Source organism: Ambystoma mexicanum, chromosome 7p (assembly GCF_040938575.1).
Source record: "Ambystoma mexicanum isolate Mex_15411 chromosome 7p, UKY_AmexF1_1, whole genome shotgun sequence".
In the NCBI taxonomy this organism is placed as follows: domain Eukaryota; kingdom Metazoa; phylum Chordata; class Amphibia; order Caudata; family Ambystomatidae; genus Ambystoma; species Ambystoma mexicanum.
This window is the reverse complement of record NC_090939.1, coordinates 937,197,117-937,222,999: the sequence shown is the minus strand read 5'-3', so window position 1 is coordinate 937,222,999 and position 25,883 is coordinate 937,197,117. Positions and strand designations below refer to the sequence as shown.

At 46.9% G+C, this 25,883-nt stretch overlaps 1 long non-coding RNA gene across 1 annotated transcript in view; it reads right to left on the bottom strand.

The window, feature by feature from the left end:
* Positions 1-3,444: 3,444 nt before the first annotated feature.
* Positions 3,445-25,883, bottom strand: part of LOC138525594 (uncharacterized) — a 28,390-nt gene continuing 5,951 nt past the window's right edge. The window contains exon 2 of the long non-coding RNA XR_011283377.1: positions 3,445-3,958. This is a non-coding gene — a long non-coding RNA (uncharacterized lncRNA). The remainder of the gene's footprint in view (positions 3,959-25,883) is intronic.

Below are 25,883 nucleotides of genomic sequence, written 5' to 3'. Positions count from 1 at the left end.
TACAAACAGCCCAGAGTGATAGGGGCTGGAATTGGATGGGAAGTGAACAGAAGGCTGGAGAATCCAGGAAAATCTGCAGAAGAAATAAAGATGGAGTAGTTATCTACAGAGCATAGTATAATTGGATGCTACAAACCAACCATTGACATTGTGGAAAATGGATGCAAACCATTATGGCCAAGATTTGCCAAACTACTGATGTGGGTGTGTGGCACAAGAAAGGTTGTATAGAATCAGACTGTGGTTGAATTTTTGACATTCCAGGAACGAAGCACAGGGCAGCAGTTACAATCACTACTGGGCTTGTGCATCCAGAGTGAATTTGAAGCTGCCCAGAGATTGGGAAGGACTATGTTCTATAGTGAACATCCATGTTCCAGTGTTGGTGATTCCTAAAAGTGACCTGAACATCAGTGACATTGCAAAAGCAGATGCTCACCTGAGGAAAAAGATCTGCTGAGCTGATTCGAATGGAGAGACCTTTCTCAGCCAACTCAATAGAAGCTTTTCATACCATATGTGTTTAGCCAGACTTAGATATTCATGATAATCTTTATGCTGATCCCATGAGCAGAAAGGCTTTTTAGTGCGTTGCAGTTGGAAAGCAATTGAATTCCAAAAGGTGGATCGAAGAAAGGCTTGGCTGGTCCAGCACCAGAAGTCAAGGCCACCGTGAGCCCGAATGTTCGTGCAGTAGTTACAAAACAGGAGCGAGAACATTGAAGACAGAGGTTCAAATAGTATTTTAAAATGCAGAAATACTCTAAAACATGGTCTGCAGTCACATGGTTGGATGAAAATGGGCCGAGCAGTATCGAAACCAAGAGACATACACCCTCTCATGCGCAAGCACGGAGAACATTTCCAAGGCCAAGTTCAAAGCCTTAATTGACTGGCAGAAGGCAAGCGTGATGATAGATGGCAGGATAATTGGTGGGAAGCTATGGTCATTACAAGCCCACCAGAACCTGGATGCCAGCCTGCATGCTGCTTGTGTGTATTACAGAGGGGTACAAGGGTGCCAACCAATGAGGGCCACATAATAGAAGAGCCCTATAGTTTGTATAACCAATGGGACATAGTGTATTTGATGACATTCGTAGGACCCGAGGGCTTAGTTGCCCCACCTGAACATATCACTCCCCCCGCCCCCAGTAGGGGTTTCTAGTTTGTCACGCAGGTTGACATCAAGTTTAGTATACAAGCTACATTTTTTCATGAAATGCGTGAGTGAGAAGAGCGAGATTGTTGATCTTGTTTGTAACTTCCTGTTTTAGATGACCGGACGTACTTTGCCTTTTGAGTCAGTAAGATTATTGATGTGGAGTATATTCTGCATCCCCATCTATCGCAAGAGACATGAGGGGACAGGTAAAAGCCCAAGCTCTTACTTGGAAAGAGACTGTTTGAAACCATTGAGATGTGGCACCAATAATCTCAGATGCTTTCTGTTAGAAAAGATAACCAGGAGAGGGGGCACCAACCAGGTCAAATGCTTTAAAACCAAATTGAGGAGGATATAGTGGTCAATCATATCAAAGGCTGCAGAGAGGCCAAGCAAATAACAACCCTGACCTCCCCACAGGGTTGGAGCATGGCCATGTCATCCAGAATGTAAATCACGTATTCCGTTCCTCTAAGAGGTCTTAAACCAGCAAGGAGAGTGCTCAAGGTAGCGTGGCAGTGGATGGGAACGATATGAGCCACTAGGCCATCGCCGAGAACTATATGCCCTGATGGCAGTTGACACTCTGAACTTACCCTTACCAGTCTAGTCCTTATCAGTCAGCCTTCCTTCCCCACCACTTGGATCCAACTTGGCCCAATTTGATCCACTTCAACATGGCAGGAGAAAGACATTTCTTCCAAAAAGGGGTAACCAGTCCACGTTTTAGGGAGCCGTGATAATACCACCTGATAAACTGCTTCAGTGAGGTGAAACGTAGTGGAGGATTTTGTCACGTCCCCCTACTCCCTTTATGCAGCCTCCCCCAAAATTCTGGCATGCTCCATCTAGGTTGACCCTCCTCCACTTCCCTCTAGTTATTGCTTTATCCCTGCCTCTCCTGCACCTCCAATGTTTCTGCTCTTTAGTGGAGCCCTTCACCTGCCAACTTTCTCCCCTCCTACTCCCTCACTTCCATTTTCAAAAGTTATTCACCTTTTCGCTTCCCTACACCTTCCTTCCCCACTTCCATGTCATACACTCCCACGTCTGATTCTGAATAATAACTGAAGGGCTTGTCGGTGACTGTTTTAGTCTATAACTGTCACAGCTCTGCGTACTAGGTGCAAAGTGTGGTTTGGTATCATTAGGTAACCTGTTCAGGTCCTGTGTTGTGTAAGCACTGGTAGGCAAGGCCTGCAAAAGCTGAACATGTCGAACACTATTCCTTTGCCATATTGCTATGGTGCCCATGGGCACAGGTCCATAATCCAGAGCCTTCACACCATTTCCTCCCCATCAGACAGTCAGGAGGCACTGAATAACAGTGACAGCAGATACAGTGCAGCGTATACACAAGCATATTTTTGGAATGGAAGGGGGGGGGGGAAGAGGAGGACAAAACCTTTGATTTCCCCTGGGGGTGTGGGGGAGAGAGTAAACGTCATTGCTCCATGGACAGTTATCTGGGCGAGCTAACAAGTTCCTCCCTAATCAATCACAATCCAGGGCTAAGCAGTTATCCACCTAATTGAAGGCATTTAGCACTGAAGAATACCTGCAGATGGTCTCAGCCTAAGTTTACCAAACCAGCTGAAAGTGATGACAAAAAAAAAAACACCCACTTGCTAGGCCCAGATTTGGAATAACAGTGACAAAGCACGGAGGCGGACGTGCAGAGCAGCAGGAAGGTTGGAGGGGTGTATATCCAAGGGAGCAGGAGGCGGAAAGTGCAGAGGTTGGAGAAGAAGAAAGCAAAGAATATAGGGGAGGTTGGAAGAGAATATGAGGAGACCGTTCAGCACAGTCCAAAGGTAGTGAAATGCAGAGAAAGTTTAGAAGAGAGACTAGGACAAAAGGGAAGAAAGAGCAGGAAAGACTTGAGGGAACAGGCAGAGAGGGCCTTGTTGGAAAACCAGACCTGGCAGAAAGCAGGCTTGGACTGGCCTATAGGGCAATGCCCAAACCAATGAAAACATGTGGTCTCAGTGGGCCAGTTTGATCAGCGGCTAGTGCTAATTTAAAAAAAAAAAAAATCCCACCTTGGGTACCACAAGAGGCACGAATTGCCATTATGGGCCACCATTGGTGGCCAAGACATTTGTATGCCCCAGTCCAACTCTGGCAGAACGGTGTGGAAGATGCCAGAATGTAGTGAAACCATGCCTAATTATGGTCAGGGAACCAAACCATGGAAGATTGCCCCATGAAGGGTCTACTGCCAAGTTAAGTGTGGTGGCAGGAATAACATTGTGATCAAGTTCATTTCGTAGAAGCAGAAAGATTAAAAATATATTTTTATTCACAAGTGCTAAAAAGCAATAAAGCTGTAAATGTATAGAAAGCTGTACATTTATAAACATTTTCAGGAAGCGGTTTCAGAATTCTTGAGACTGAATATCTTTAATCTCTTCTGAAGAGCCCTTTGAAGTCTTCTTGGGGAGCAGCTGGGCCTGGATGTTTGGGAGGACACCGCCTTCAGCAATGGTCACTCCAGCAAACAGTTTGTTCAGCTCTTCGTCATTCCTGACTGCTAGCTGGATGTGCCTTGGCACAATTCTCGTTCGTTTGTTGTCCCGGGCAGCATTCCCTGCCAGCTCCAGCACCTCTGCAGCCAGATATTCCAGGACTGCGGCCAAGTAGACTGGTGCCCCAGAGCCAACCTTCGCTGAATAGTTCCCCTTTTTCAGGTACCGGTGGATACGACCAACAGGGAATTGTAGGCCAGCTCTGGTGGACCGACTTACTGGTTTTGTACCCTTAGGCATGCCCTTCTCGCCACGTGCAGACATTCTAAGGAAGAAAGAAAACACATCATCCAAAATAAACCCAAGTTCTCTGGTGTGCCAAATCAGATCTCATACTAAGTAGACCCTTTGCCCAACAAATTCATCATCCAGGATATATTTACCATGCTCCCCACTTCAAATCTACATGCTTTGTTTGTTTGTTTGTTTATTAATTTGTATAGCGCACCTGACCCAAGGGTATATGGGCGCTTAAGCTTCGAGTTACAGGCAAAGTAGGTCACAATTGTACAGTGATGAAGCAAAGGTATACTTGACAAGATAGCAATTAGTGCATAGACAATAATATGCTGACATTGCAAAATACATTCTTGCAGTAGGTATGCATTCAAACATGGTAGGTTAATTGTTGAGTAACCAGGTGATGACCTTAGTTCTGAAAGGCTGGAAGGTAAGTGTGGATTTGATATCCAGTGGAATGGTATTCCAGAGTTGTGAAGCCAGAACTGGGAAGCTGGAACCACCAGCTCTTTTGAGGGAGTATTTGGGCACAGTCAATTGTAGTGTATTAGAGGATCTAGTGGTTCTAGTATTCTGTCTTAATGTAAATTTGTTGGTGAGATAGGGCGGGGCAAGGCAGTTGAGTGCTTTATAGGTGAGGCAGATGGTTTTTAGATCTATTTTTTGTTGGATGGAGAGCCATTTGCATGCAATTTTGGCAGCCGAAATATGTTCTCTTCTGGGAATATTCAGGGCGGCACAGAGTGCATTATTTTGTAGAACTTGCAGTTTATTAATTACCGTTTTGTTGGCACCTACATAGAGACTATTGCAGTAATCTAGTTTAGATTGTATAAGTGCTCTGGCTAAGGTGAGGCAGTTGTTAGGGGAGATCAGCGGTCTACAGGCCCTAATTAGTTTGCCCGTGTAGGCCGTGGCTGAGGCAGTCATATTAATTTGTTTGGCTAGATTGGTATTCGTGTCGAGGTAGAAACCAAGGGTTTTTACACTCTTGGCGATAGGGATGGTGTTACCGTCAATGCATATTCATTGTGGAGCAGTCCCATCCTGCAGTTGGCGTCCTTGCAGAGGCTTACACCTGTGGTGCTCGGGGCTGTGCCAGGCACTGAAAGCACCAAAGAGTTTTATAGGAGGGCTGCCTATAGGACAGTGGATAGCCTAAACATGCAGTGGTCTGGTGCATCATTCTGTTCAGCACCTCACGCATGGTTACAATAGCCCCTTCCCCAACATTACTTCAATTTAGCTCTTAAACTAATCCCATATTTTAGTGCTTCGACTGACCATGTTGTCCTGAAATAGCCTTGTCACCAGATGTAGAAAACCATTACCCAGAAGCTTTAAAGGCATCCTTTAGGCAGCACGTGCCATTACCTTTAAGGGTAAAGGTCTGCTACAACTCATCCAGACCAGAACCGCAAGCCTTATTCTTGGCCTCAAGCTCAGGGACTGCATCGGCGCTGAAATCCTTCCACTTGTTCCCTGTGGCTGCTAGTATCAAAGACCCACTGCATAATCGGGAAGGCTTTCTGGGGCCCGCACCATCTACAATGCTCTTCCTAAAACTCCCTCTCGAGCCACCCACTCTGTGGGTGAGCTGCTTTCACAAACATATGGGGGGGGGGTAGATCTTTATCCTCTGCAGGTGCCTCCCTCTGGAACAGCCTCCCCGACCATCGGAGCACCTTAAGTTTCAGAAACTCAAGACTTACTCTTCTCTTCCACCTTCCCTCTTGCTAACCGCCGTTCTCTCCACCCTCCTTCCCAACTGTGTATTTGGTGGCCTGGTTCACCGCCAGAGCCTTACAGGATCTTTTTTTAGATCATACGGAAACTTAAGGCCCAACAATGTTTACTGTATTCCCTTCATCTTGAAGTGCTAGAAGCACTCAACCTGTGCACAAGCGCTGTAGTCAAAAGCAATTAGATAGTCCTGGATGGCAGAACACTGGTACCAAGCAGGCCAGGACACAGTTTAGCCAGTCTGCTGTGTTTAGCCTTTCTGATGTGTTCCAGCTCTCCTCCTTTCACTTCCTTCATGGAAGTGACAAGGTTGCGTCTCCCTTCTCCCCTTCCTGGTCCTTGCACATGGTGTGCTCCAGCCCAACCCAGATGCTTCCCTCACAATTACCAAGTTAAGCAGTGAATTATACAGAAATCAGCATGTTTGGAAAAAAGAATATATTTTCCTTCCGCACTTGTCAGAATGCACGTTTTGAATGACTCATTGTTGCCATTCACACACCTGGGGCAGCCTGCACCTATGCAATTTGTTAAGCTGCATACTTGTGCCCAATCCACCTGATGATCGTTGCAGATTTGCAAAGATGGCCACACTTTTTTCCGTGGATGGAGTCATCCTAGAGTCCTCCTCTACCCTTGCCTGCACGTTGTGTCACTGTCATCTGGCCTATGGGGGGGGGAACCAGCCGGCTCTAGCCGGCCCCACCCAAGGCCCACAACAGTGGCCCCTGTCTGCTCCTTGTCCGCTACCAGAACACCATCGCGGGGTATTTCCGCTACCAGAACACCATCCCGGGGTATTTGTCACCCAGGCACTGGAACTGCTACGATGTTGCTACCTTACTTCACTTAGTTATAACACAACTATGGGTTAATCCCATTTCCTGGACCCTCTTTTGACCCTTTCCTTCTCCGCTTGTACCCCCATGGTTGCACCCACTGCTAGCCTTAGAGTCTGGTTGCCAAATGTGGCTGTGTTTTCATGCATTTAGCTTAGTTCAAATGTGGCTGTTAAGCAAACTTTGCTTGCCCCCGCCGCCCCTTTATGCTTGCCATTTCTGTTTTGCCTGCCCTCCCCCTCCTGCTTCCGCTTCTACTTCACCACACATTGTTTCACAGTCTTCTCTGCCTTTTCCTTCCAATACTCTGCACTGAATTCTAAAAGCTAGAAATACTAGTGCACATAGCTGCGCGAGCATCTAAGCAGAAGATTAGTTCAGTAGCTTTAAGGAAGGCGAAGACAAACCCAATTCTCAGGCCACTTAAAACCAAGGCCACTCAGCTTGCCTGGATGAGGATTAGTGGTCCTTGTTGAAGATGTGTTTTGAGTGCCATAAACAACTTTAGTATTTTGTCAGATACAAGTAATTATCTCACTGGCCCAGTCTCAACATATCCATCAATCGATTGACAAGCAGCATAATGAGAACTCAAGGAAATTTTCAAACAAGGGGGGCTGTAAATTGTGCTCCAACAATAAAAAGCTACTTTTTCAATCTGGGACAATCCTAACAGGAATGACACCCTTGCTGTGCTTACATCTTCAAGGTGGGAGTCAATACAAACGTTTTAAATGTCCATTTGTATACATAGTGGCCCTTACATACTAAAGGTACTGCACACAGCCAGCTGTATGAATAGATGAGCAATGAGGCAATCCAGTCCCCCCCCCCCCCCCAATTTCCGATTCCCCTTTGTCCTAATGTAATGTAGGTTAGTGTAATAAATAGCCCGAATTAAGGGACACAATGTGGAGGGATGGTTCCTGGCACTGTTTTAGGATTATGATCTATGTTATATGATGAAATGGTGCCGAAAATGTTTTGCTTTTGTGAAATTAATGTATTAATGACTGATGCCCTGCTGGGCAATGATGAATGAACACACTACCTTTTTGGTTAGATATAGTTATCCCTAAATACTTAACTCTTATTGGGTTTGATCAAGGAAGTGCTGTGTGATTGGAGCATGCACTTGTACATTAAGCCTTTACACACAATAAGGTAATTGAGAATGAAGACGTTGATCCCACTTAGCTCCAGTGACCATCGACTACATCCAAGAGGGAGACGCGCAATGGGGGCACACCACAGATTCGTTTGAGCCGTGGTAGTGCCCCCATGTGCGCCCTCTGCGAGGAATGAATACACTCACTTGTCGGTTGTGTAAGTTAACTCTGGAGCAAACTGCAGAGGTATAATTGTCTCCAGCTACTTAGCTCTCATTGAAGTCCTGTAGGATTTGTAACGTGCTCTTGAATATTCAGTCTTTAAATCATGATAACCAATACAGAAATAGGGTTATGGAGAACGAACATGTTGATCCCACTCACCTTCTTGTGATTACTGACTACAGAATGCGACGCGTAATGGGGGCACACCACAGATTCATCTGAACCATGGTAGTGCCCCCAAGCACACCCTCTGCTGAACATCAGCCGTTACGTTTAATGTCAACACACCCTTATGGAATACCTTTAGCAACTGTTTGTGGCGAGTGTGCCTAGGCTGACAGGCCAAGTCCTTCACATTTCCATATATACAATCATAGCCTCCTTATATGATCAGATTATGTTATGTAGCAAACTAATTATGCAGCTGATTCACTGAGGCAGACCGACTGGATCTGTCTACACAGACACCAGCATGTACTTGATGTGAGATCCAGTCCGTTCCAGAGGGCATTAACTATTTGCTCAGAATTAGTTTGTTGTCTTGGGAACAACGTTAGCGTCATTCCCCACCAAGATGGCCACTGTCCTGGCTCCCGGCACGCATGCGCGGGGTTGCCAGGGCTATGCATAATTCTCAGCTCAGTCGGTCAGCGCGTCTTGTCATGGCCGGATCTCTCGTGCTCTGTGTAGCACTCTCGGTTGATTCCCAGTAACACTGGCTGTTAGCCTGGTCATTAGTGACACCGTCACGTACACTACATTTAGGAGATTTCTCTGACTGTGGCGAACGGTACATACGATCCGCAATATAGTAAAGTTATGTACACTTACAGAGGAGACCCATTTGTGATTACATCTATTCATATTTCACTGGAAGTTGTTCTGAACTTCAGAGGAAAGTTTGACTGGCGGAGTACGCTATTGGGAATATGAGAGGGCTTGACTTAGTGGGTTATACATGGGAACCATCTTCTGTACCCTTTTGCCGGAAGACAGGATATATATATATATATATATATATATATATATATATATATATATATATATTCATACTTGGATACTTATCTCCTTGTATAACTATCAGTGATGCCATGTGGCCCCAACTAAAATACTGGAGAGTTTAGTTCCTTGACTACTTTCCAATTATTGTAAACATATTCCAATTTAAATCTCTAAACAGATGTTCATTCTCATTACCCTATAGGGTCTACACAAGCAATTCTGATAAGAACATTGAATCTCTAACCCTGAAGATGGATCATTGATCCGAAACGCGTTGGTCACTTTACACCCATAAGGGGCTTTTTTGGATTTATAAATTACCTCAATAGACGGATTATGTGAAATCTTGTGAACATTCAAGTCTGTTGACACATTCTGATATTTGGGCATTTTGCTATGTTTATACCCAACCAAGTAGAGTTGGGATGGTTTGCACCTGTACAATATGGATAAAAAAAATATACCACTGTTGATATGAATTACATTAGTAATTGTGTTGGATTTACACTATCCTATGCACATGTTTCATGCTGAAACAATGATTGAATTATTAATCAGTATACAGACCAAACTTATACTAAATTCACTTAACCGCCATGTTGGCAAAGGTGTACACATTAAATAACATACTGTAAGTGGGATACTGATTCCCTTAGGAGTGCATTTGGGCTCACTGTGTAGCAATACATGTTTTGGTTTCATATGATTTTCTTGTCCCAAGTGGCTTTGTGACGCAAGCCCGCCTGCACCTGAAACAATCATTCTAAACTCCAATTCTTTTAGAGAATTTTCAAAAAGCTCGATACAAGTCATTAAGCTGATCTGTGCACCCCTATATCCTATTCCCAGTCTCAACATATCCATCAATCAATTATGCTGCTCGACAATGAGAACTCAAGGCAATTTTCAAACATGGGGGCTGTAAATTGTGCTCCAACAATAAAAAGCTTCTTTTTCAATCTGGGACAATCCTAACAGGAATAGACACCCTTGCTGTGCTTACATCTTCCAGTAAGGTGGGAGTCAACACAAACGTTTTAAAATGTCAATGTGTATGCATAGTGGCCCTTACAGCTGTGTGCAGTACCTTTAAGTATGTATAGATGAGCAATGAGGCAATCGTTCTTCCTCCCCCTTGCCCCCAAATTTCTGATTCTCCTTAGTCCTAATATAATGTAGGTCTGTGGACTAAATAGCCCGATTTAAGGGATCCACTGTTGGATAGGGATGCGAGGTCAAAACCCCAGGAAGGCTGAGAGGTTTAGATTGCACTGTTTCATTGGTGCGGCGGAACACACAGGTATTGGGTTAGCTTTGACCCACCATGTAGCTTTACAGAAACAGCAACAATGTATTGAGGTTGCAGAGGCTAAAGATAGTGTGATAGCAGTAGTTTATTGTATTTAGCAGTAGAATGAATGCACCTAACAAGGTACGATGAGGTGGGGGGGGAAACAGAGGGAAGACAGCGATCCTACTACGCCAGTGACATATGCAAGTGTAGGGGAGGCGGGGGGGGGCAGTGCAGTACATAAGATAAAAAAGTGCAGACAGGTGTCAAGTGCTAGTAGGGGCTGTAGGGATACAGAAACCGTCCCCGTGTGCAAGGGTTGCCAGGGAGGGAAGTGCAGGTTGTTACTGGCAGGCAGGGCGGAAGACCTGGGCCCAAGATCAGAGGGTAGCCACTGCAGATTCAGCCACGAGATCAGCAGGAGAGAGAGAAAGCAGAAGCAAAGAGGAAGGTCTTGAGGTGCTTCCAGACCCAGAGATGGTTCTCCACAAGTTTGAGAGAGGCTATTCCAGTGCGAGGCCCCAGCTGAAGATCTACCACCAACTCGCTGCTCTGAGAAGCGACTAACCCTGAGGGAGTTGGAGGCGGATGAGCTCAAGAAGGAAGATGGCATTAGGTCCCAGGCCCCAGAAGGCCTTGTGGACAATACAGAGGGTTTTGAGGTTTCAGTCCTGGAGAGACACGATCCCTGGGCTTGGGGCCAAGGACAAGTCTTGCAGTACTGTTTTGGATGAGTTGCAGAGGGCGGAGAGTAGAAGCAGGCAGATTTAGAAAGAGGCTGTTGCAGTAGTCAAGCCTGCAGAGAACCAGAACTCTGGAGACAGTGTGCTTCTGGGGGGGGGGGGGAGGGAGGAGAGAAAAGGAAGAATACCTCTGAGGAGGTGCGCTGGTAGTGTGACTTCAAGACGTCATATGAGGAGAGAAGGAAAGAGTATGGATTTGAAGATGGAGGTTTTTAGCCTCACAAGTGGGAGCAGGAAGAGGGCCAAGAGGGGCATAGTATACAGAGTAGTGTTCTCAGGGATGTGCTTGTAGGTAGTCAATAGAGCAGTGTGAAATTGAGTCAGGTAAGTGTTGCAGCAGACGAGGTCCAGGCGCTAAGGTAGCAGGAGTTCCGCCATGTTGGATTCTAGGTCATTCTACAAAGTGTGTTTGCAAAAGGATGAACCAGGCCTCAACCTGGAGCTGCTGCTCTGTTTAGTTGATAGGAGAAGAGTACTCCTTCCATCACCAGAGGCAAGGTCACAGGCAGCAGAACTGTGGCAACGGTTATTGGTCCAGCTGCAGAGATCAGCAGCACTGGGAAGGGAATGTTGGGTTGAGGGGAGGAAGGGTTGGGCTGTCTTTGAAGGTTAGTCATGTGAACAGGGCTGGGTTTTGTGATGCCAAGAGGCCTGATGAGATCTATAGAACCATGGCCCTCACCCAAAGTGGTTATCCTAATTGGATTGCAGGAGCTGCACTGTAGGGATCAATAAAAAAAAAAGAAATTCAAACTTGAGTGGTGCCCGCCCCCTCACCACCAGATGTCATCCATGGGCACCTGGGTTCCCCCCCCAAGAGATAAGGGAGGAGACATGTTAGAGTCGTACTGTGATGGGACATGAGGAACAAAGGTGATGCCAATAAGTTGATTTAACAGGTCAGGGAGCAGTCTGTGCAAGCCACAGGGTCTGGTATAAGGAGGAGGCCGCTTGTATTATTAAGCAATAAAATATATGGCAACAATGTACCTGGTAGTCAATCTTTCATAGTTCAGATGTAGCAGGTCCGTTTTAGATCATTTGTGACCAATAGGGTAATGACTAGAGGGTAGAATTAGATTTGTGTATGGGCGTAAGCCAAATGGGGGAAGTGTTGAGTGCGGGTATCATGTTGTAATTCTGCTTAGTTCTGTAAATTTGGGATTTTCACTATAAAATATCCTACTCCTTTGGGTGGGGCAAGCTAGTGTAATTCTGTTCTATGGGACGGGGTCTTTATCATTTGGGTCATTACCCCTACAAAGCTGCTTTTTTTGGAAGTAGATAAAGACCCTCAATCTTGGATGAGAAACAAGTGGGACTCCAGCACTACACCATCATTCAACAAAACCCAGCATGTCGCAAAGGTAATGCCAGACTGCTCAAACCAGTTTAACTAAGACCAGCCACCCTATGACTAGATAAGGTACCCTCTTGACGGACTGACAAATATGCTTCCATCCTCCCCAGCAAGAATATACCTTTCTAAACATTATTTAATAATTTAAGCAATAGCCAGCATGTACTACTGTGGTACAGAAGCAACATTCATTTTGCAGGACCTCAAGTAATGAATTTATACCAAAGTGGTTTCAAATCTTGTCTCGATAGTATCCAAATAGCTCTTCATAGTAACAACTGCACAAATAAGGATCAACATGCCAGGCAATGCTACCAGGAAGAGTCTGAAATACCTTGGATTGAGACAGGGTGGTGTGCTCATGCCACGGCTCTTTATTCTAGATTTGGCCAGCATGTACTTTGTGCCTAAAATTGGAGATGGAGCCCTTGCTTTTGCAAAGGACAGCATGGTTTTTGACCCGACACGTGTTGGGCTAACCTGTTCCATTACAGCCTTGTGCCATATTGGCCGGAGCAACAGATTAATAAATAATGCGTAATGATCAGCAGGAATGTACATACGCCTAGGTGGTATTTGAGCGCAATACACATGAGCATATCAGATTATTTATTCAATTAAGTCAAAATTCTGGCAAGGCTGCACACCAAGACTATTAATTTGTCAGCCCAGCTGCAGTAAATGTAAAATGATGTGCTTTCTCACTGCGGCCTCAGGAAAGTTACCCTTTGTTATTGTATGGACTGGAGATCCTATGTGTCTGCACAACTCACTGCATGGTGGGTACTTTGAACATTACACCTCCCAAATTGTGTACCAATTGACTACATTTGAAGCGAATTATGGATTAAATCTTTTGATTTGATTGTTCTGTTGATTTAAAGGACATTCAGAGGACACTGCCAGAATTACAAAAAGTTTAAGTGCAGTAGTGTTGGAGATCGGCTTGAATTATGAACATCCAACCCATAACAAATATGGTGAAGCAAAAGTGAAATTATAGGATTGGCCCAAAGAAAAAAAATACAGAAGTGCCAGCAAAGAAAGGCTACATGGAAACCAAATGCTCCATAAGCAGATGCCTTGGCAACGATATCCATCTACGGACGGCACAGAAACTGGCAAATATGTATGGGTATTTAATCCAGTGTTGGAGAAACCTTTTACAGAGTTTTAATAGAATATCATGTTGTAATATTATGGACCATGCAATTGTGAATGGATATTAAGTGCTTGGTTTTATTCTATGAATATTCGATTAATTGATGTTTATATGCGCAATGATTTGCCCGAGTATGTTCATACTGTTGTACAGTTTTGTACAACTGAACAAGAGATAGGGATGAAGTAGACATTTTGTGAGGGGACGAATTCTTTTTTGCATTGCAGCTCTGCTAACAAAGCAAAAAAAACGAGTGAAGCAAGAAAATAGTTGAATTGAGAATCCCTCAAAGGGCCAAAATGTAGGAGGGACTGGCGTGCACGAGCACTAGTCCCAGGAAAGAGCTCACATCACGCACTGGGTGTTTACTGACAATTTGGTATTAACAGAAGCCGTTATAACCTCCAATCCAGCCGTAGATTGCCCTGGGGAATAATTGCCACAACAGCAGCAGAGAAGAAAATGGTAAAAAAAATATACACGACGCTCGACAACCTGAAGGAGGGCGAGCGTTGAGGGGGGTGGGGAAGCAATCCCAATGGTAACCATCAGGCCTCAACCCAGCTAGATTGTGGGGTCATAGCTAAGAGGGGAGGATTTAAGGGGGGGGGGGAATAAGGAGGAAATGCTCTGTCGATTCTACTAAAAGTTGCACCACTGGTTGACTCCGTAGCCTCTACAAAGACTGCAAACTAATGCAATGCATAATCCAAGCTGTGATACACCACCAATAAGACAAGGTAGCTCGCACACCACCAATAAGACAAGGTAGCCCGCACACCACCAATAAGACAAGGTAGCCCGCACACCACCAATAAGACAAGGTAGCCCGCACACCACCAATAAGACAAGGTAGCTCGCACACCACCAATAAGACAAGGTAGCCCGCACACCACCAATAAGACAAGGTAGCCCGCACACCACCAATAAGACAAGGTAGCCCGCACACCACCAATAAGACAAGGTAGCCCGCACACCACCAATAAGACAAGGTAGCTCGCACACCACCAATAAGACAAGGTAGCTCGCACACCACCAATAAGACAAGGTAGCTCGCACACCACCAATAAGACAAGGTAGCTCGCACACCACCAATAAGACAAGGTAGCCCGCACACCACCAATAAGACAAGGTAGCTCGCACACCACCAATAAGACAAGGTAGCCCGCACACCACCAATAAGACAAGGTAGCCCGCACACCACCAATAAGACAAGGTAGCCCGCACACCACCAATAAGACAAGGTAGCTCGCACACCACCAATAAGACAAGGTAGCTCGCCCACCACCAATAAGACAAGGTAGCTCGCCCACCACCAATAAGACAAGGTAGCTCGCACACCACCAATAAGACAAGGTAGCCCGCACACCACCAATAAGACAAGGTAGCTCGCACACCACCAATAAGACAAGGTAGCCCGCACACCACCAATAAGACAAGGTAGCCCGCACACCACCAATAAGACAAGGTAGCTCGCACACCACCAATAAGACAAGGTAGCCCGCACACCACCAATAAGACAAGGTAGCCCGCACACCACCAATAAGACAAGGTAGCCCGCACACCACCAATAAGACAAGGTAGCTCGCACACCACCAATAAGACAAGGTAGCCCGCACACCACCAATAAGACAAGGTAGCCCGCACACCACCAATAAGACAAGGTAGCCCGCACACCACCAATAAGACAAGGTAGCCCGCACACCACCAATAAGACAAGGTAGCTCGCACACCACCAATAAGACAAGGTAGCTCGCACACCACCAATAAGACAAGGTAGCTCGCCCACCACCAATAAGACAAGGTAGCTCGCACACCACCAATAAGACAAGGTAGCCCGCACACCACCAATAAGACAAGGTAGCTCGCACACCACCAATAAGACAAGGTAGCCCGCACACCACCAATAAGACAAGGTAGCCCGCACACCACCAATAAGACAAGGTAGCTCGCACACCACCAATAAGACAAGGTAGCTCGCACACCACCAATAAGACAAGGTAGCTCGCACAACACCAATAAGACAAGGTAGCCCGCACACCACCAATAAGACAAGGTAGCCCGCACACCACCAATAAGACAAGGTAGCTCGCACACCACCAATAAGACAAGGCAGCTCGCAGTAATTTGGTTTCACCTGGAGCTACTGTAAGGTATATGAAGGGCATAACCTGGGGGATAGTCACAGTCCCAACTAAGTATTGTCCCAAGTGAGTATTAAAATACATGGTTCAGAAATTGAGCCAAGATTTGGTAAAGCCGTGAAAAGAGCTACCATAAAGTCCATATAGTATATATATTGGGACCATAAAGTCCCAATATATATACTAACGGTTAAAGCAATACGAAAACTACACGCAGTGACTTAGTTGCTAGAAATTGCACACCAAACAAGACATTGGGGGGGGGGAGGGGAGAAATGGAAGTAGGACAGCGCATTACACACCATATTGGGGGGTGCTTCATTGCTGAACCCCAATATGTTCAGGCAACATTATGCTATATAGGATGGAGTGACCAAGTGAAGTGCTTTTTCTCCCCACGGTAAGCTAGAGATACTTGGAGACATCGTTATGCACAATAGAACTTGGGAGAGTAAAACCTCACCCAACAATAAATTAATTAACACAGAGGCATAAGGAAATGGCTTTTGGTAATTCAAATGCTCGAGTATCCTCCCACTAATACGCAAAGATTATATTTGCATGGAGCTTGGAGATGACAACCTTGTTGAAGGAAGGCTTGTTATATGCTACCATTGGGGTCAGTTATTGAACTACAAACCAACCCCCCCCCCCCCCCATATATTGCACGCGGTTTGTTGAGTCCAAAGGGACACCAATGATCATTGTGCCCTCTGGTTACATAGATGGGACTAGTGCAGCAAACAAGACCCCTACAGCACAGGCAAATGAAAAGAACAAAGATACCACAAGCATACCAACAAGGTTGAGTGTATGATCAAGAAACATTGTTGGAGTAGGTTTGGATTGAGTGAATATGAGGTCAAACCACACTGGTTTGCAGGACTCCATTACACTATTCCATTTCCAGGATTTTGCTACAAACAGACTTGGGCTAAAAAGTAAGCAGAAGTAGACAGCTTATGGATCACCATTAAGTGGTACAATCAAAGATGTGGAATTACACTGAGGAAGAGTCCTCACTCATTTATCTCTTATTCTGACCTCCGAAGAAGGGCGAAGTGGATTAAAAGCACAAGTAGAAGGTCCATATCCCATTAATGGTAGATTTCAGTTTACAAATTGACGGTTATGCGGAGCGTTGGACCGTACAATTCCAGAACCAATTGCTATGCCCCTAAAAGAACACAGAAATATGTACTTGAGACAGCTAAGAGTACATTCATCTTTGGTTCCAGGGGTGGTAGGTAAGATACAACCATAGGATATTGGGTTGAAATGACCCTACCAGTCTCTAGGGCCCAGTAACTGGGGGCAGTTCACTGTCTTCTTGATGGGCCGACGCATCACACCCAGGTTCAAACTGATCAGGCCAAGTCGAGCACATAGGATTGTGGAAGCCCTGGCAGTAAACGGGTGTCAAAGGGTCAAATGCAGGTGCTCTGTGCAGTCGATGCAGGTTGAGGCAGTCTCAAGAATAGGTCAATGAGTAGTTCAGCAGGGGAGCAAGTGGTGATAGGGGGTGCGTGCATAGATGCATAGACATGTAGTCAATGAGGCAGCAGATCTCGGGCAAGGTGGACGGAGCTGTGGTAGTAATCCCTGTTGAGTCAGCAAGTAACCCTCTGGAGATTCAGTTCATTGAGCAGTGGCTTCAGGCCTAGCAGGAGATGTGCTTCACTAGGACAAGATGCATCGTTTGGCTGGCTGAATGCAGACACCAGCACCAGTGCTTTCCCGATTGCTCCGGATGCAGGAACACAAATGTGAGAACAGAGGTTTGGCTGGTCTTGCCCTGCAGTTACAGTGAGGCCCTTCGCAAGGGCTTGAGGACAGGCTACTCCAGGTCAGAGTCTGCTCTTCCTTAACAGAAGGTTAGGGCCTGGTCACTCCTGATGTTGGTTAGTGGACAGATCTTCCTTCAGTCTTGACAGCTCTGTCACCTTTGGTAGAGGGTGTTCAGAACGTCTTCAGCCTTGGTTCCTTGTGGAATCTCCTGAAGTGGTGCAATGCCTTTAAAGGGCAAGTTCTCCAGCGAGTGGTCTAAAGTTAACCTGCTTTTATTTAGGGGACCAATTCTTATCTGGAGTGGATTTTGCCCTGTTCTTGCACCCAAAGGGCTTTGCTCGAGGGGAAGTGGAGGAGACTGGAAAGGGACAGTGAGTTAAGGATTGTGGAAGGCTTTCAGTGTCCAGAGCACTCCTGCCTATCCTACTCCTGCCACCTTCCAACCAACAAAGACCTTGGGAGGATAGCTCAGCAGCAGGATGACACTGAGCAACACTGGTTCGATCCTCGGGTCTGTGCTTAGAAACCTTTGGGTATTAAGATTAAGCGAGTTATAAATAACCGTGTTATAAATAACCTAGCATATCATATAAATAACCTATCATATCATAGATGTGCAGCACCTTGGTGTGAGGCTACTCTTCCTAAATGGGTGCGCAACCTGGGGCCCAGGCAGCTGCCTGCGGCTGTCGGGATGGGTTGGTGGGTTTACCGGCCCTCCCAAAGAAAAGCAAAGTGGCTGGGTCTTCTGTGTTTATCCCGCCATGTGGCAATATTGGCGAATACACATTCCCTTCCACAGCAGAGTCGACTCACTGGAGCAGACATGTGCAATATCAATTGGGATGTGGTGGCTATGATTATACATCGCCATGCACTCTGCCTAAACTCAAGCATAGCAGGACACCAGTATGGGGTACTCGTGCAAATAGTTTGGGTACAGGGGGCATATCATAACTTTCATCCTTGTGCTGCAGTGACTTTGCGGTCACTGTGGCAGTTGAGTGGGCATCGTGTGACCTTTGAAGCTGCTCTGTGCCACAAGCAGAGAGGTTACTGTGACAGGCAACCGATTCAGAAGGCACAAGTGAACAAGGGATCTGTTTAGCAGATAGATTGTCACCCACATCATTTTATTAACCACTAAAAAAGCCAGAGCTTTGCACCCTTGCTAGATGGCAATTCCTCACAGCATGGACCACCGAGCCAAGGTTGTTAGATCCTTTATAGCATGAAGATATTTGCCTGGCATCACTGATACTAGATATTAAACTGCATATACCAACCTTGAACCGATTGACGTAGTGCCAAGGGAGAACATGGCAGATACTCACCCCCACATGGGCAACCCCTAAAACAAAGCATAGCATATTGCTAGAAGGCCAGAACACAATCCCCACCAAAACAACCACGTAGATAAGGGCCCGATTAGCCCAACATCCATGGCGGCTGAACATTAAAATAAATTGACAACCTAAGCAGTGTTAAAAGTATGTACTACTGGGAAAACAGTCATTACCTTGCAGGCCAGAATGCTGAGCAATTGGTTTCTGGTCAGAAATATGATATAGCAATATAGCTCTGCAGAATAACGCTCGATATGTCTCGCTTAAACTCTGAGAATCCTTGATGCCAGTTAGCGATATCACCCAAGAGGTACCCTCTGTATTGGAGCTTGGGGGGTAAGGGGGACGCCAACCACCTCGAGTTTTTGGTCTTGAAAACATTCCCAAAATAAAAAAATAAGACACTATATGCAAAGAAGAGCAGGCCGCTATCCCAGCAGGGCCTTCTAATGCACTTCGGCTTGTCAGACTCTTTACAGCCTTTGCAATTGAGACGTATATACCATTTGCTCTTTTAAGGGCAGATATTCTTGTCTACACTTTCATCTACATGGTAAGGACTGCACCGCTCACTGGACCCCATTTGAATGGAGCAAATTACTGGACCCCATTTTAAATTGAATATGGACCAATGACCCAAGATATTCATTTTTAGAATTGCTTTTGTCACCACAATTTCATATTTGGGACAAATGTAGGGGCTGTAAAACTAAGTGACAGACCAGGGTTAACCCAGTTGAAACAAGACTACAACTCCCATAATGCATGGATCTGTTAAACAGAAGTCCAGGACTGAAAAACGTGCCCAGTAACAGTCACATTACCAAACTACGCCCTTTCCTGGGAGGCAGTATGGAACAAAGCAATATTTGTACTCAGTTTCAGCAAAGGGACCAGGAATTGGAAAATTGGAACAGTTGAAAGCCGAGAGGACTACACTTAAGGAATTACTTCTTTGGCTCACCTCCACCCTGATGCATCACTGTGGACAAAGACCCCTTCCCCCCGCCCCCCAACCGCAGCAGTGCGTCTCATCTACCATATTGAAGGTAAGCCTTATGGGCTTTATCTTGTGCAAATTACAATTTGAATTCATTTGATTTCTTGGAGCAGAGCAAGTGCTTGCCACAGTGAGGTGGTCTAACACCTTGCATATGCGAAACTAGGACTCTGCAATGCCTAACTTCCTGCTACAAAGAATAAGAAAGCATGGGCACACATCGGTTTCCTTTGTGGAAACAACCCTCCAAAAACGGCAGACCTCACTTAGCTGTAGGAAGCAAGCAACACCATCTGGGCTGCCACGAATAATGGCTGGCTCCCTGCCTCAAGAACCAATTGATTTCACCGTTAGGCAATAGCCGGCCGCTGCATCCAAAGGCCCAGTTTCCTGAGGCCCAGCAGGCATTGTGGGCCCCTTCTTTTCTCCATCAATATGCATCTGGAGACTGGGTACCTCATCCAGGTGCCCTTGGACTATGGGACCCCCCACCCCGACAAGCCCTCTAATCTCAGAAGGCACCTCTTTCCCCAAGCACAAGGCCATAACCCATTTCTCCTGTGCTTACCACTGCCTATAACACTCCTGTACTGATACACCTGTTGCCCACAAGTTTTGGATGCCGGTTCAAAATTGTTTAGGTGGGTGCACATCCTAATTTTCATGGGAATGTAATGACTGGCTACCTCCTCTGCTCTGGTCCGTTACCCTCACCCTCTTCAGTTCCCATTGTTTCTTCACTCTCCAGTTTGTGGCTCCCTGTGCACCTGCTCCCTCCTTGCCCACTTTCTCCCACGTACCTCAACTGCTATGCCTGGTTAAGTTTACCACACTCTGTGCCCCCAACCACAGCGCTTTCCTTCTTCCCCAACTGCTTCTCCATCTCCTATCCTTCACATCTCACCAAGTCTGGCAGGACGAAACTCACACTGGCATGCAACCCAGGCCTTCCCCATCGCTGATACATCAGTGCATCTGCCAGAGAGACTGACCAACATGCTCAGTCGTTCCTTCTTCCAATGCATGGACTCTCCCCATGTGGCCGCTCAGCTCTCCCTACTCTTCCGGGAGGTCCTTATTGCCTCCTTTTCCACCTCCAAGGTCATAAATGTTATTGAAATGGTACTATCTTGGTACAAGGGCCTCAAGGCTTCTTCTTCGCCTTATCAACTTTCCTCCTCACAGGCTCTCTTGCCACCTGCTTCTACAGCTGCCCAGGCTCTTGCCAACTATGCCCACCCTTACTACCTTGCTATTAACAACCTCGCATCTTCCCCCTTGTTGCCTTCAACTGTACAGGCTCCCTTGCCTACTTGAACTACACTGACAAACCTTGTCAGCCTCGTCCACCCTGCTGCCCTGGCCATCCAATCTGGGGCTCCTTTGCCTCATGCAGCCCCTCCCACACTAGCTCCCTTGCCATCTACCACCATCCTGGCTCCCTTGCCTGCACCCTCCTCACTGATAACCTGGATTCCTACCTCCATCTCAGGCATTCATGCCGCTTACAGGGGCCTGTCCCCTGTACCCGCCCCTCATAAGACCTTTAAAAGTGGCCAACTGCTCCATGTTGCTACACTAAACTCTTGCACCGCTGTCAAGCATTCCTCTGACATCTGACCTCGTGAACTGCTGGACCTTGATGTTCTTGCTCTTACTGAAACATGGTTTAAGGACAGCTCTGTCACAAGTTAAGACACTTCTCCCTGAAGTCTACAAGATCCTCTGTGCCCAAGGCCAACAGTCCAGGAGGTGGAGTAGCTCCGATCTTTTCTGAGTGGAAACCTGTTTCCATCATTCCCACTCTTCCTTTGAATTGGTCTGCAGGTATTCACCCGCTGCCTCTTACTCTGGCCACCTTCTATCAACTGCCGGACCTTTCTCTCTTCCCCAACTCCTCCTGCTGGGGGGTCTTAACATCCATCTGGACTCTCAAGGACTTTTCCACAACTTGTGTAACTCCCTTTCCATCCTGATGCTCTCATCCCCACAGACATCCCACTCTATTCCTCTCAATACCACTCATGAAGCCCTGTTCTCCTTCGGCACTGACACACCCTGCACCACCTCCTGCCTTCAAGGTCATCCGACCCATCATCAGTGGCTGCCTTTGCCTCCACCTACTCCTGTGGCTGACTGCCACCCTGATACAGCCCTCTAACCGTTAACGTTCCATCAACACTCTTGCACCACTCAGTGTCCGTCTGAAGTCTGCCAAAATGTGCAACTCTTGGTACGACTGATCTGGCTGCCCTTGAACGCAAGTGCAGTGGAACAGAAATGGGGATCGGTGTACACAAACTGGTCTGCTGCTTTCTTCAAAGGCAATATAGACTCTGCATCCGCTCCAAGAAGAGTCTGCACTACATCTCTGCAGCATCCAACACTGCCAAACTTTACAAAAATCTGCAAGGAACTGGCCAACCCTACTGCAGCTGCACCCAGGCCCTTTCTGCACACTTCACCAAAACACAGGACTTCCTGTCCTCTTCTGCACCAACAGCTCCTGCGCCCCCCCCCCCATTCCCTGTCACACCTGATGAGGTCTCTAGACAACTCCAAACATCCCCTCCAAAGCCATCAAGGACAATATGGACACTCGCTCCAGTCTTGGCCGACCTCCGCTACCTCTTTCGCCACTGGAGTTTCCCCTCTTGAGCAACCTCTGCTCAAAAAAACCTCCACCGAACCACCTATTCCTGCGAATTATTGCCCGATCTCCATCACCCCTTTCCTGGGAAACCTCCTGGAGAAGATGGCCATCACTCACCCTCCATACTGAATCTGTTGGTTGTCTCCATGACCATCAATATAGTTTTAGAGCATCCAGAGGCACAGAAATCGCTCTTCTGAACACCTGCTCTCAAATCCTGACTATTCTTCTGTCCTCATTCCTCTCTTCTGCTTTCGATACAGTAAACCACAAATCCTGATCTCCAGTCTGTGATAACCTCGGCATCACAGATCAGGCCCTGGCATGGCTTGCCTCCTTTCTCTCTGATCGGCTTTCCCTAGGTGGAACTTAGGTCCTTTCTCTCCTCTATCCCTCCTCTACTTGTGTTGTCCCTGAACCTCGCCCCCTGGTTTTTAAATCTACATGGCCCACAGGATCTCTACCTTTACTTCTAACTTTCAGTGTTATGCAGATGACACGCAGCTCAGCTACCCTCGTTCATCCCTAACATTCCTCAATTCAGTCGTGGTGTGCTGCTAACAAATTATGCCTGCAAAGCAGATCATTGTGTGCTGTCACGACCCGTAACCAATAAAAAAAACCTGACCAGCCCATGGGCCAGGAGGGGCCTTGGATCGGGTCTCAAACAAACTCAGGCATCCTTTGCTGAAGCCCTCTTGGGGCCAGTCCCGGTAACATTGGCGCCAGGCTCATACTTCGTGAGGACTTGTGTTTTGGGACTACTTTGTTTCCAGTGCAAGCCAACATGGAGGCACCCACATAGCTTTGTTCCCTTGGAACCAAGCTATGCAGTATGGTGTGGTAGGCTTTACCTGGACTACTTTTCTGAAGCCATTTAAACCACACCCGACTTGAATGACATGCTTCACACTTTGCAATCCTGCAACGTGAAACTCATCGCGTTAGCTGTACCTGCGAACCTTGGAAGAACAGCATCTGAAAAACAAAAAGGACATCGTTAATAGCAGCAGCTTGCCTGTAATTCCATCGCTAGCTGCCCTCAGCTCCTGCAAACTGCATCCAAGGACCAGCGAGCCTCCCGAACCGACGGATCTGCGAAAAAGGGAGAAACAGGACATTACAATCGTGCCGGAAACTTACCTCACCAGTCGTCCATCGACCAGCATCGCCTTGGGACTTCTTGCTCTGCGGTCTACGGGAACGAAAAGACAACAGGTTAGCAAAGGCAAGGCACCTTAGCGCTGCGCATAGCGCCTACTTAACGCATCAAGGCGCTCTCGATGCACCATCATTTACCGGCGAGTCCCAACTCAGCCAACGTTCCAAAGTAAACTTCCGCGCACCTAAGGAAAGAGAAAATACATTATTTAAACCAAAGAAAGGCATACAAGCATAACAATAAGACCTACCTGAAAGACTCAAAAGGGCCGGCATCAGTGAAGTAACTAGATCGCACTCGCCCACAAAGGACAACGCGCCCCTGCCAAGAAGGCAGGACGGAGAGCATGCCAAAACCCATAACAAGGCAGAACTTCTCCGCTGATCATACCTGGGAGCCGCTGAGAAGGATACCAGAGTCCCCACAGCTGGGTGGCGTCTCCGTGGATACCAGGTGAGCGTAACAGAATGCGAAGCCTGCCAAACCAATCCACCTGGGCGCAATGGAAACATCAGAATTAGACCAATTGGTCCAATTGCTAGGAGAACTTCGTGCCGAGGTTCATTCTGCCCAACAGGAGACTAACGCTCTCCGGAGAGACTTGTTGGTGACTAAAGAGCGTACCGAAGATATCAGCAGGCAAGTCTTGCAATCACAAGCGGGTCAGACACCTCTACCTGGGAACAACCCACCGATGCAAAATCCTACCCTGTTCCTTTGGCACCACCGGAGAGGTTTACTGATGATCCACGAAAATATGCAGCTTTCATGAATCAGTGTCGCCGTCATTTTCTTTGCAGGCCGGGAGCATTCCAAAACGACCAAGCCCGGGTAGCCTTTGTTTTATCATACCTAAGTGGCAGCGCCGCAGATTGGTCGGTGGGGGATTTCAGAGAGAAATGGAAAAACTTTTTGCTCGTCATACCCGTGAACAAGCGGTGGACAATGAACTCCTTTCCCTCCGACAGGGGAATCAGGATACGTTAACGTACATCGCTACTTTCAACAGATTGGTTGCTGAAGATAGGTGGCCTGAAAACAAAAGAACCACGTTGTTTCATCGGGGCTTACGACGCGAATTAAAAGACATCTAGCTCAAGTGGTTAATCCTCCTAGAGATTGTTCTGAATTCATAGACTTGGTTGTGCAACTGGACCACCGGTTGCAAGACCGAAAAGCAGACCATTCTAAAATGGACCCTCGGCCAGTGTACGTTCGACCTAGAGACAGTAGTGCAAGACAATACTGTGGAGCCCATGCAAATCGGAGGGGTACGACCCCCACTAACAAAACAAGAGCAAGATAAAGGAGAAAACAACAGCTATGCCTGTATTGCGGAAAGTCAGGGCATTTCCTGAAGGACTGCCCAGTGAAACCTCAGAGGAAGATCGTCAGGGCCACGGAAAAAGATGAAGAGAAGGAGTGTCAGTCGGGAAACTACCCAGCTCAACAAACGTAGAGGTCAGTGTCGAGTGAGAGAAAAGAGCCACCAACCTCACACTTTGCAATACCGGTGATCTTAATTAATAACCAACAATCGTCAAGAATGTATGCCATTGAAGCATACATCGACAGTGGAGCAGTTGGGAATTATATAGATCAGGACCTGGCTGCAGAGATGGGGCTTCCCCTTTGTTCCAAGCTGACTACAGACAAGGTAACCACGGTGGATGGGACAGAAATCGCTTCTGGACCCGTAACCCAGAGCACAGCCGAGCCTTGCTGTGCCAGGACGGACATCGGGAACTTATTTTGTTTGATCTCATCAAGGCACCTCAATTCGGGCTCATACTAGGGATGCCATGGTTAGTCGCTCACAACCCTTTGACTGGCAGGCAAGAAAATTAACCTTCCCCAGCGACTGCTCCCCAGCCTGTTACTACCAAGAACAGAAACCTGCTTTCAGTATCTCTACGACTCAAGTAGCAACCCTGGGAGTGACTAATACCTTGCCTGAGGAATACCACGATTTCCAGGATGTATTCCAGTAGGACCAAGCAAACACGCTGCGGCCCCTCAGGCCCTATGACTGCCAGATCGACCTTGTTCCCGGTGCTCAAGTTCCTTGCGGCAGAATCTATGCTCTCACAGAACCCGAGAACCTTCATCTGAAGTCTTACTTAGACCAGTACCTCGCAAATGGATTCATCCGTCCATCTAAGTCCCCTGCAGCTAGTCCTTGTTCTTCGTACCGAAAAAAAGGGGACTTAAGAACCTGTATGGACTACCGCGCATTAAACCAGATCACTGAAGAAACGTTACCCCTTGCCGCTCATTCCTGAAATGCTGGACCAGGTCAAAGATGCCCAAATTTACACCAAACTGGACCTTCGAGGAGCATACCACCTGGTGCAGGTCAGAAGCAGCGACGAATGGAAACTGC